Source organism: Benincasa hispida, chromosome 8, assembly GCF_009727055.1.
Source record: "Benincasa hispida cultivar B227 chromosome 8, ASM972705v1, whole genome shotgun sequence".
Taxonomy (NCBI): Eukaryota; Viridiplantae; Streptophyta; class Magnoliopsida; order Cucurbitales; family Cucurbitaceae; genus Benincasa; species Benincasa hispida.
The window spans coordinates 40,918,710-40,931,305 of NC_052356.1; positions in this window are offsets into that span (position 1 = coordinate 40,918,710).

Sequence of the window (12,596 nt, forward strand, 5' to 3'; positions counted from 1 at the left end):
CATGATTATACGCTGCCACGTGGAATGATGACAGGGCCTTGGACGGTGCCGTTTTTGTCTACCTTTCGCTTTCAGAGGTCCGACGACGTTGACGGCGGAGAGACAAAAGAAAGTGCTTTGGGATTTTGTTATTTTATATGTTCAATCAATTTCGGTCTTATATTTCATGTCTATGAATTGTAAATAACATAGAACATTGAAATTTCCTTTTTTTTTTTTAAGAAAAAAACATAGAACATTTGAAAAAGAAAATAGATAGCACTCTCTCATTTTCTAAATGGTATCTAATTCCCCCCTAAATTTTAAATTTTAGAAGGTGTTTAATAGATTTTTTTACTTTTAATTGGTCCATAAATTTTAAAATTTTAAAAGATATTTTAAAGAGTTCGAAAGGACATTTTGAACCTTTTTATGGTATATTTTTAAAAAATTTCAAAAGATAATAGAAATGTAGTTCCAATATATCCTTTTGAGATTTTTCAAAATCCAATATCATAATATTTTACACTATTGTTTACAAATATTTGTGTAATTTATCTATTAAAACAATAATGTTAGCTACTTCAAAACTAAAGTGTATTTTACTTTTGGTATAACAAGTGAGAGTATGAAGATTTAAACTTTTGAAAAATAATGATTGCATGTCAATTACTAAGTTATATTCCCGATTAAGATGTGTACTACTTTGAATTAAATTTGATCTTAAATTAAAAATATATTTTTCATTTTTAAGAAAAAGAAAATGAAAAAGTTAACTATACCTAGGTTCTAGTCCATTCGAGAGTTCCTTATCTTACTAAAGTTGGTTTCCCATTTAAAAGTCGTCTTCAAATATATCAAACCACATAAAATAGAACAACTTTCTAGTTCATTAAATTAGTTCTACCATTTTTCTATAGCAAATTGATTCTACTTCTTAAATACTCATAGTCTTCATTTGATACATGGTTCATTTCATTCAATCTTGACTTGACTTGACTTTTGTGTTGTATATTAAAAATTTTAAGAAATTATTGTTATATTTATTTTATTTTTTTTTATTTTTTTTTGCGAGTTATAATGGATGATGAAGACAATTAATTGATAACAGAAATATATAGTTTGGTTTCGGCTATATATATATATAATTTTTTTAGTATGATAGGTAGTTAAGGAGAATTAAGAATATCTGGAGCATATTAATTATTACTAGATTGGTTAATTTACTTTCAATTTCAATTTCAGTATATGTATAATTTACATTTTTTCCAGAATAATTGTTCAACAAATATGAAGATATGAAAATTACCTAACGATTTTCTACAAAATGCTGACGAAAGGTATAATTTGTACTAAATTAAACGATCAACCTCATGAAAAAGAATAGATATTGTAATTGTTGGGCAATTTTTATAAGATATAAAGTTCATTTCATAGTGTCAAAACCGTTTTTGTGATTGAATATAAAGGTATATTTACTTTTATGATAAATTTGAACAAATAATATTTATTGTTATGGTTGGTAATGAAGAGGCATATATTTACAACCATGATTTTGTAGATAGCAATTTTTGTTCTCGTCATATCACCATGGTAAAAGTTTGATTTAGATTATATTTTTTTCAGGTAAATATCAATTTATATCCTTTAGGAGTTCTATCAATTTATATCTCTAAATTTTGGAAGTTCTATCAATTAAAACCCTAAAATTTGAGGTTGTATCAATTTAACTAAACTTTTGGAGTTATATAATTTAAACCAAATTAATAATTGTATTAATTTAAACCCTGAACTTTTATAAGTGTATTAATTTAAACATGAACTTTCATAAATATATCAATTTAAACCTGAACTTTCATAAATATATCAATTTAAACACTAAACTTTCATAAGTGTGTCCAAATAAAGCATAATGAAGAGTTTATGTTAATACAATTACGACACACATAATGGAGGGTTTAAATTGACACGCTTATAATAATTCAAGGTTTGAATTGATATAGTTTGGGGTTTACATTGATACAACTTCCAAAGTTTAGGGTTTAAATTGATACAATTATTAGCTTAGAGTTTAGTTTGATACAACACCCAAAGTTAAGGGGTATAAATCGATATTTTCTTTTTTCTTTTCTTGTCTTTTTTTTTTTTTTTTTCCTAATCTGGAATGGTTTAATTACAAGGGTTGATTCCTTCTTAACCATTCATTTGCTAAACAAACTATACAATCCAGTTGAAATGCCCTTCTAATAATTCAATATGATTAATTTACTTCAATTTGCAAAGCAACCTTTGTTGAAGCATCCAGTTCTAATCACATACAACAAACAAATATTAAAAGAAATGTTTTAAAAAATAAGTAAGCAATATGAAATGTACAAAAATATAAAAAATTTGTCACGTGACAAATTATGATTGAATAATGTGAAATGTACAAAAATATAAATATTGTCTAGGATAGACCTAAGTATTTTTTTTTTTAAAATGTTCCTTCCTATCTTGATAATTCCAGGATACATATTGATCATATATAATTTATAGAGAGTAATTAATATTATCATCATAATGTCACCAACTAATAAAAATTTTCACATTTTGAACAATACAATGGTAAAAGTTTGATTTAAGATTATATATTACTATATTTGGAATTATTTTACTCTCAAGTATTGTCTCTTCTCAACCAATATGTCAAACAAACTATACACTATAATTTTAGTTAAATCTCCATCCTGATTAGTTTTGGATAAGGCTTATCCGTTTTTCAAGCTAGCTTGAATTCAACAATAAAGTTTTATGTCTGTTCAAACTGAGCGTGCAGCTAATTTGGAATTGTTCCTTTAATTAAGCTAAGTCCAAAATTTAGTTTAAAATTCATTTATCATGATTATCATTTTGACAATTCAATGAAAACTGTACTAGCATAAACTATATATCAGTATAGAATTGCTAATACATACTATATGACAATTGAATTATATATATTTGATTTAATTAGAAAAAAACACAAAAATAATCCTATATTATTAAATATTTTAATCTCTATTAATATTTTTTTTTATAAATTGTGAAAACTATATTTATAGCATATTTTTAAATAAAAAATACTTAAAACAATAAAATAATAGATTTATTCGAAATATGAAGAATAAATTTAATATTTATTAAAAGAATTAATATTAAAATTAAACCATTAAAAATATATATATTAAAATAGAACATAATTTAAAATAGAAAATAACCTTTTCAACAAAATTATCAAAGTCCACTCCAAATTCCAAATGGGTGTTGATTAAAGAGAAAATTTTTAGTACTATATTTTTTCATATCAGAATGAGCATTGATTGGTCAGAATGAGTTTTCCAACTAAATTATTATTTAACTAACTATAGTCGATTTAATAAATATTCAAATTGATCTTGACCATCGAGCAGTAAAGTCGATCGATTTGATCGATTTTATACTTTATTTTTTTTGAAAATTTTCAATTTGGAATTTCTCAAATCGATATCGACCGATCCTCTCCTTTTCGATGGTCGGTCAATTCAATTTTTCGATCTATCATGTTTATCTTTATCTCATACTACTTCTCTTTATTGCATACCATAAAAGTAACATTTAGAATTAAGTAAACTCCATTAAATAAATGAATAGTAAATTAATAAATTATTTAACGAGGTATCAAATGCATATTACAATAGTCTAAATGAAGCAAATGGTTTTTATATTGGATATTACGTGAGAAGCGCGTATAGCGGCGCGTGCATCTCAATCATTCACCAATAGCGAAATGAAAGGGAGAAGTTGCATTACGGCGAGGAAACTAATTAATGCGATCGGCGTTTCATTTCGTCGGCGAGTCCAACTACGCATCGTACGCTTTTCCGGCGCTAGCGACAGCTAATCGTGCCGAGTTTTCTGAGGTTGGTTGAATTGAGTCGCCGTGAGGATTTTTTTTTCTTTAATTTCCTTGTTTGTCGTGGCCTATTTAAATTTTAACTGCTACGTGCATTTTTCTCAATATCTCCTTATAAATGTAATGTGTCGTTTTGTGAAGCTTCAATTATTTGTTTGATGTTGTTCTCTTTTTTGTAATGTTCCAAATTCCATCCATCAGTTTTATTATTGTGAAATTATTCCCTTCATTAAATTAAATGCCCACGTACTTCCTTCCTTTGTATATTATTATTATTATTACATATTTGAAGTACATTTCCCAGTGTAAACAAAAATTTAAAAAATAAATTTGATGGTTCTAGCCATTAAAACTAGACTCTTTGTTAGAATTTTGATTTTAATAAATTATAGAAAATGTCCCAATCTAATAGATAGTATCAAAATTTCATTTTTTAGTTTTCTATTTATTTTTGAAAGAATTATAGGATAATTTTTCACTGGAACCGATTTTGGGATAAAAAATAATTTAGTTAAGAAATTTTAAATGGAATTGAGTAAATTAGGTATAAATTACCGATGGATGGTCTAAATTGGTTTGTGTGAAACCATTGTGAAAATTGTAATTAGCTTAACCCAATAAACAGATACTTGATTACACAAAATTAATTTAAAATTCTCTTACACAAAATTACAATGTGGACAAAAAATTAATTAATTATAATTAGTTTAACCAACACTAAAAAGTATTAAAATTCTTGTATAATCATGTATAACGCATGTAATATCGATTCCAATACAAGTTAAACTAGAAGGTATTCCATACACATTGTTGATAGAGTATGTGTACATATAAATCTCTATATATTTATAAGATTTAATTTAAAATTCATCACATTTCTCTTTTTAACTTTATTTATGTGTATTGTTTTATTGTTGTTCACATACTCTATTTATGTGGCTCACATAAGTAACAGATAATAAAAAGAAAAAAACTCTATTTCATTCCAAGTTTTATCATTTTATTTGGTTGTTAAATGTTATCCAGACAGACATCGCATTAAAGTGTATTTGGAATGCATTTTAAAGTGTTAGATTTAAAAAATAAACCATTTTGAAAAAATTAGAGTATTTGGCGACCACTCAAAATAGTTTTTTAAATATATTTTTAACAATTAAATATGTTTAAATAAAATTAAATTTCTTGAAAAATACTATTTTTTCAAGTCAATCTGAACCGACTCTTAATATATTTAAATAATCTATTATTATTTTACGTAGATTATATCAAACATCATTATTGTCGACCAACATTATTCCTCCAACAAATTTCATTGATATTACCAAAATTTTAGTTAAGTGTTTAAAAAACGAAGTAGGTAACAATTAAAGAAATCCTTTGTCCGGAGAAAGGACTAGTGACGAATGGTAAGCAATATCATATATCTTGTATCGTACGTACAAATTGCAATTTAAAATTAGAATAATTAATTAAATTTAAAAACTAGGGATACTAAATATCGGTGGGCTTATTTTAACACTATTCTTTTGTTGTCTTTCAATGTAACCAATGGTTTGGAATTCTGTAGTGGAGGAAGATGCAAGTTTTGTTTTGTTTTATTTTATTTTATTTATTTTTTTCAAATATAAATGATAAATGCATTAATCTTTAAGGTTACTTAATCAAATTTCTAGAACATTCTGATTGGGCTCTGTTTAAACGTCAAACATGAAAGGTTTAGATATGCCTGTAATCGTATTATACTAATTCTCTTAATGGTCTGTCCTTTAGTCAATCTATCGAGTCGATTCCACATCATTTTCTTTTCTATCAAATATCATATTTAGGATTCATGCCATTTAAACTAATTGATAAAAGAAAAAGTAATCTTTTCATCGTATAAAGATTGTGACGGTGAGATCATCTCATCTGGTTAATGTGAGATTCTTAATATACTCCTCTTAAGATGGACGATGGACTGCACTTAATCTAGTGTTCTCTATTTTTTAATATAGTTAAAAAAATTTACCACGTAACATGGTTTTATTGTCGCACCCAAGTTCTTTTTCCTTTTGAGATAACGTGTCTCTTCTTGAGTTCACTTCTTTTGAATCGAATCTTGTAGATCAAATATTTTTTTGGGTTTTATAGACTTTGATGTCATATTAGATAAACATGATGTCTAACTTTAAAATTAATTATTAGAGGTCTCTCCATTTATTCAACCATTTTTTTAGAACGTAAAATTGTGATGCCATGTAACATATATTTGTATGATTAGTTTGAATAATTTTGACTAATGGATGGATTTGGGACGGGGATAACTTTTACTCAAATAGTTTACAAGGACATACGGGAGAGAAATTTAACCCTTAAGATTAGAAAACCTATCCCTATAATTGATATAGTAACATAAGGTGTTGAACTTTTTTCTTCTTTTTGATACATAAACTATTGGTTTCTTTCAGTAGAATTTTTTTCTTCTTTTTGATACATAAACTATTGGTTTCTTTCAGTAGAATTGGCATACACTCTGATCTAAAAGATCGAGGTTCAATCCTCCATCTCGTAATGTTGTATTCAAACAGTTTATACTAATAAATCATTTTTAAAAAGCGATGGTTTTAACCCAACAAACAACATTTAATTTGAATTATTTTCGTATAAAATTAAATTTTATTTAAGAAGAAAAAAAACTTAAGTTTTAGGTTTAAATGCAATTCTTTGGTCTTTGAATTTCGGGTTTTAGTTCATTTTGGTTTCTATACTTTAAATTTTGGTTCATTTTAGTCTTTGTACTTTCAAAATGTTTATTTTTGTCCCCATACTTTCAACTTCGATTCATTTGAGTCTTAAATTTTCAAAAGGTGTCCATTTTAATCCCAAGAAATAAATAAAACTGAAAAATAAAGGACCAAAGATGGTTAATTTTTCAAAGTACCAAGATTAAAATGAACATTTTGATAATACAAATACCAAAATAAATCAAAGTTTTTGTATAGAGACCAACAAGAATACTTTCAAAGTATAGAAACAAAGTGAACTAAAATTCAAAATATATGGATCAAAGTAGTATTTAGACCTAAATTTGATTTATTATATAGTTTTGAAGTCAAATGAAGTATTGAGTAATGGTTCACTTGAGGATACTTCTTAAAATTAGATACTCAAATGTACAATTGACAAAAGTTAATAAAAATAATGTCACCTTTTTTTAGTACAAAAGATGGAATGAAACTTGTCTTTTGGGGCAGTTTGGAGCCCAACATGAGATGATATATTATCACATTCTAGTGTTTGGAGGTCTATTATCCTATCTCACCGATTTTAATTGTCTGTTGGCCCATTTTTGGAACATGTTTTGTATCTCACCGTCATTTTCCTCCTGTGTGTATCATATATCATCTCAATGTTTGAACATACTCGATCATACTCGATCGTTCATACTCGATTAGAATTCTCCAGACATCATAACTCCGCACATATTATATTATCTCAGCGCCCCAAATAGTTAAGTTATAGTGGTTTTGGTAAAATCAAAATTTTATAGTACAACAAATATAACTATAAGATTTGAAGCTCGGATCTTAAATAAAAATATATATACTAGTTTTCGTTGAGTCACGCTCACGGTGAAATGTTAGAAAATTATAACTTTTTCCTTCATTTTTCAATCTTACTCATGTAAGTTGAGAGCGAGCTCTCTAAAAAAGAGTGTTTTATTTGTCATACGATTAAAAATAAGCTATTTTATTATAATCTTAGAGTGACTATTTATAATCTTCCTTCCAAAATTCTAATAAATTTAAATGTTGATTCAAATATATTAATTATCTTATAATTATTCTTAGCCATTTATGTCCACCATTTCATCTTACGTAATATATTGATAAATATATAACAATTATAATAATTCAACAATGAAGGAAAAAGAAAAAAGAAAAAAGAAAAAAGAAATAAGTAAATGGGTTTGGTGGGATAAGCACCAATGTTGCATTCCAGTGCTAGCAGCCCTTAGCACTTAACCCCTGCAGTGATATTTAATAGCTTTTTTTGCATTTTAAGAATTAATTAAAAATGAAAAAATTGACGACAAGAAGATTGTTTTTTTTTTTTTTTTAATATCGGTATGGTCCGAGACAATTTACGCACCATGAATTGAACATTTGATCTTTTAATTATTTATTGAGACTATATCTTCTTTTTACCACTAGGTCAATTGATGATAGTTGACGATAATAAGATGTTAAATCACTAATCATTGACTATATAATATGAATGGTTAGCAATTATAATTAACTTGGTCTTTTCATATATTTTTAAACCATATCTTTTTTCTCCAAAGGTGTTAGATTAAATTCGAGGGATAGAAAATCAAATTTTTAACTCTGATCTCAAAGTTAATAGTACAAACACTATATCAGTTGAGTTGAACTCTTCTTAATATTTTTAATCTATATCTGATATAGTAAAAAGTACCCGATAAACATAAAATATAATACAATTTATTCGACTCGAATAAATTGAACTTGATGAGACATTTTTCTCCAATATGAAGATAAATATCATTCAACCAAATAGTTGGAATGAGAAGAGAATTATGATAAATATCTATGATTTAATTAAAAAAAAACTGATTTTTTTTCCTTCTTACTTTTTTTGAAGTAAATTGTAAAAGTTAACATCAACGTGTATACATTGAGATGGCTATTTTGGCAAACTATCGGTCATCCATTCGAATAAAAAATAGCATGTTTAGATTTTTACTTTAAAAAATTAGTATTTAAAAAATAGGTTTTGTGGATTCATCTCGGACGAGATTGACCACGAGATTTTAGTTAAAAAAATCAACTTTTTCTAACTTATCGATTGTTTGAAGTTTTCTCGATCATCTACACCGAGATTATGTGCATCTCGGTGTCAATCTCGAGCAAAGTAGTACTGAATTTCCTTATATTTGAGCTTTTTCGGTAAAATTTCGGACATAATTAACACAAAAATTCATATATTTGAGCATTCTCAGTGAAATTTCAGATTGAAATTAAAATCTATATATATTTCAAATCTTACCCAATTTTTCAAAAAAAATTGATTTTTCCCAAAATTAAAAATATTGAATCAATTTGAAAATTCTATTTTGATAATTGGAAAATTCATCTGGAATTTTGAAAATTTTTATAATTGTAAAAACATAAATTATACTAACAATTTGAAAAACTACAAAATAATTTGATATAATATTTAGTAAACATAACCGAATTTAGAAAAAAGTTGAAAATAATATAAGATTTCGAAAGATTACATAAAAAAAAATCAACAAATCTTCGTGTGTAATCCGGTGAGCTATACCGAAAAACCCAAAACAATGATAAAATAGAAAAAGATGATTTTTTAACCAATTGTCGATGATCGATCTCGTCTAAGATAGATCGAGAAAAACTATTTTTATAAATTTTAAAAAAACGTACTAGTTTTGGAAGATGAAAACCTAAATATGCTATGCTATTTATGATAATTTCTCACTCAAATATATCCTAAAACACACAATTTAAAGAAAGTGAATATTGAAAAATTCACGGCTAACTATATACATGCTCAAATCACACCATCAAACAATCAATTTTAATACACCATTCAACTCTTAATGTTTGGATTTTGTTTTCAATAAATCTTTGAAGTAAGTCTGACAACCATTTTGTTTTTAAAAATTAAGTCCATAGACATTACTTCCACTTCTAAATTTATTATTTTGTTATCAACTTTTCATCAATGATTTAAAAAATCAAGCCAAATTTTGAGAACTAAAAAAAAAAAAAATTTTAAAAAGTTGTTTTTGTTTTTAGAATTTAACTAAAAATTCAACCATTATACAAAATGCAATTTATTGTAAGAAATGTGAATAAAATATGCTTAATTTTAAAAAATCAAAAATAAAAAATGACATAATTACCCGACGGGCCTAAATAATTATTACAATCAAACTTAAATTCTCTAAAACAATTTTCTGCTTTTGTAAATTGAGCTGATGGTTAAAGACTGTTGTTTCTAAATTATATAAAGTTAAAACATTGTGTTAATTTGTAACAATTTTACAGTTCTGTAGTTTATTGATTTGTACATTTTGCAAAATTTAAGAACTTAAATAAAAAGAAAAAATTGTAAGTCTAAGAAGATGAATATTTTTTTTTTTCACATCTAGCGGATGAAGATTCGAATCTTTTATTTTTTTGATCGATAGTTCATATTTTATGCTAATTGAATTATATAGGATGGATAAATTAAATTAAAAGTAAGATGGCGGTTTTTCAATTTTTACTTAAACAAGATATCTAAATATTTGTATGTATAATATTTACTAAAACTATTTAAAAAAGAACAATTTTAACATATTTACATACCTTCAATAAAACATCAACCTAGTTCAATTGACACAAAAATTATATTATTAATAGTAGAATTAGAAGTTCGATTTCTCTACTCACAAACATGGTAGAAAAGATCATTAAATATCGACAATTACCAACTTAGAAACAAAATTAAGAAGTATAAGTTTATCCATCCACATTCCACAAAGATTCAACATAATTCAAAAGAAAAAAAAAGAAAAAAAAAACCCTTCCATTTTCAATATGGAAATTAAACCTTGCTCACAAAAAGAAGAAGATGAACCGACAATATCTTTTAAATGTTGGAATCCGACATTAGATAATTCAAAAGATCACACTTCAAATTATTTCTCTAATTATAATTGATTTCGAGATAGAATCCTATATCATAGAATGTGGTATCAAAAAATTTGCTTTAATAATAGTGAAGTAACAGAAGACACCCTTGTATATTTGTGCAAAACTTTCAATTAACTTTGGTGAATTTAAATTGACAGGTCATTGTTCATCAAACATTAATTCTCGTATATTCCAAATTTTGAAGTCTTCGATAAATATATTTAATTAAATATCAATGTCCAAATAATATTTTATGATTATTATTTTAAAACAACTTTATTATTATTATTATTTTTTTTAAAAAAAAACTTTGAATGTTAATTAAAATGACAGATAATTTATGAATTATAAAATGCCATGGTTTTGGAAGATAAGATAAAAAATTAATATACAAATTAAACGCCGCGATGGCTTTTCCAAGAAGGTGAGAGCTAATTGTATATTAATATCTGCAATTATGGGACGTAAGATTCATTAACTCTAAAATATCCAACTAACCAAATAAATAAACAAATGAGGAGTGGCCATATTGTTGCTCAAATATTTTTATAATAAAATGTTGTGTTTATTATCAAATCCTATACTGTAATATTTGGAAGATTTCACAAAAATGACACTTCTACTTTTTAAAAAAATAATAATTGATTTACAATTTTATTTTAAATTCAAATACTTTCACTTTCAGTTCAAAATTTATTAATTTATTATTGCTATTATTATAAACGCGTTAATTATAACATTAAGATTTTAATTTAATTAAACATAGATTACTTTTAAAAATAAACTACAAAAGTTTAATAAAATAAACAAAATATGTTACAAAACTACCCTAACCTAAGCCTCATTTGTTAATTATTTGGTTTTTAGTCTTTAATTTTTAAAATTAAGCTTATTTCATCCATATTTCTTACAATGATAAGCATTTTTTTAAGAAATGTTGAATTCTTAGCCAAATTCCAAAAACAAAATTTTTTTTTGAAAGCACAAAAACAAAAAACTGGTTATCAAACGAGGCATAAACTAACACATTCTTGCAAAATTAGATTTTTTTAGTACTAAAAATGAAAATTTGAATATCTAATTTTAAGAGGAGTAGATGTAGTTAATTGTTAAACTATACTTTATGTGGGCACATAAAAATATATTTATAACTAGACTTACATATATAGTCTTAGAAAATGGACAAATTAAAGACAATAATCACTAAATTCTAATCATCTGGAGTCCTCTCCTTTGACCGAGTCACTTAGTCACCTCGACTAAAAGGACCACAAACTTTGATAGGAGAATTCAAAGCATTTAAGATGATAATTTCAAAATCTACTTCTAATGCTATTCCAAATCCCTAAAAAATCACTCTTTAGATTAGATTTAAGCCAAACACGAGTGATCAAACATAGAAATTCTAGAAACTTTGCAATTCCATAGATCTAAAATGCTATGAATCTAATTGGAAAGAAAAGAACTCTCTATCAATTCTCTTTTTAATAGTAGAGGCCAAATCGAATCAAAGAAATAGAGAATAGAAAAGAAAGTATTTGTCTTTAATTAAATAAAAATTTGAATTATAAAATGAATTAATCATTTAAGTAAAAAGAAATGTAAAAAATAACTAACGTTGATATGGTGGGACCATTTATTAGTCCAAAAAGTTATTGGGGCACACCAACATCGGTCTTGATTTATAAGCATGTGGGTGCAGTCAGCGATGAAACCAAAATAATAACTTCCAGAGTCTACTGTGATGGAAGAGCAAAAAGCATGTAATCTTTTTTAATTTCAAAGTTGATTCAAATGCAACATAACTTTCTTTTTTAATATTCAAGTTAAATTATTTATTACAATATAATATGTCGACACAAGTCAACCCTTATTTATTTTTTTTTTGGAGAAAATAATTATTCAATTCCTATCAATCATGGGGAATTTAAAAGCTAATTATTACTACAAGTTAGGAGAAAAAAAAGGTCAGATAACAGATTTAGTCCTAAAGATGTAAT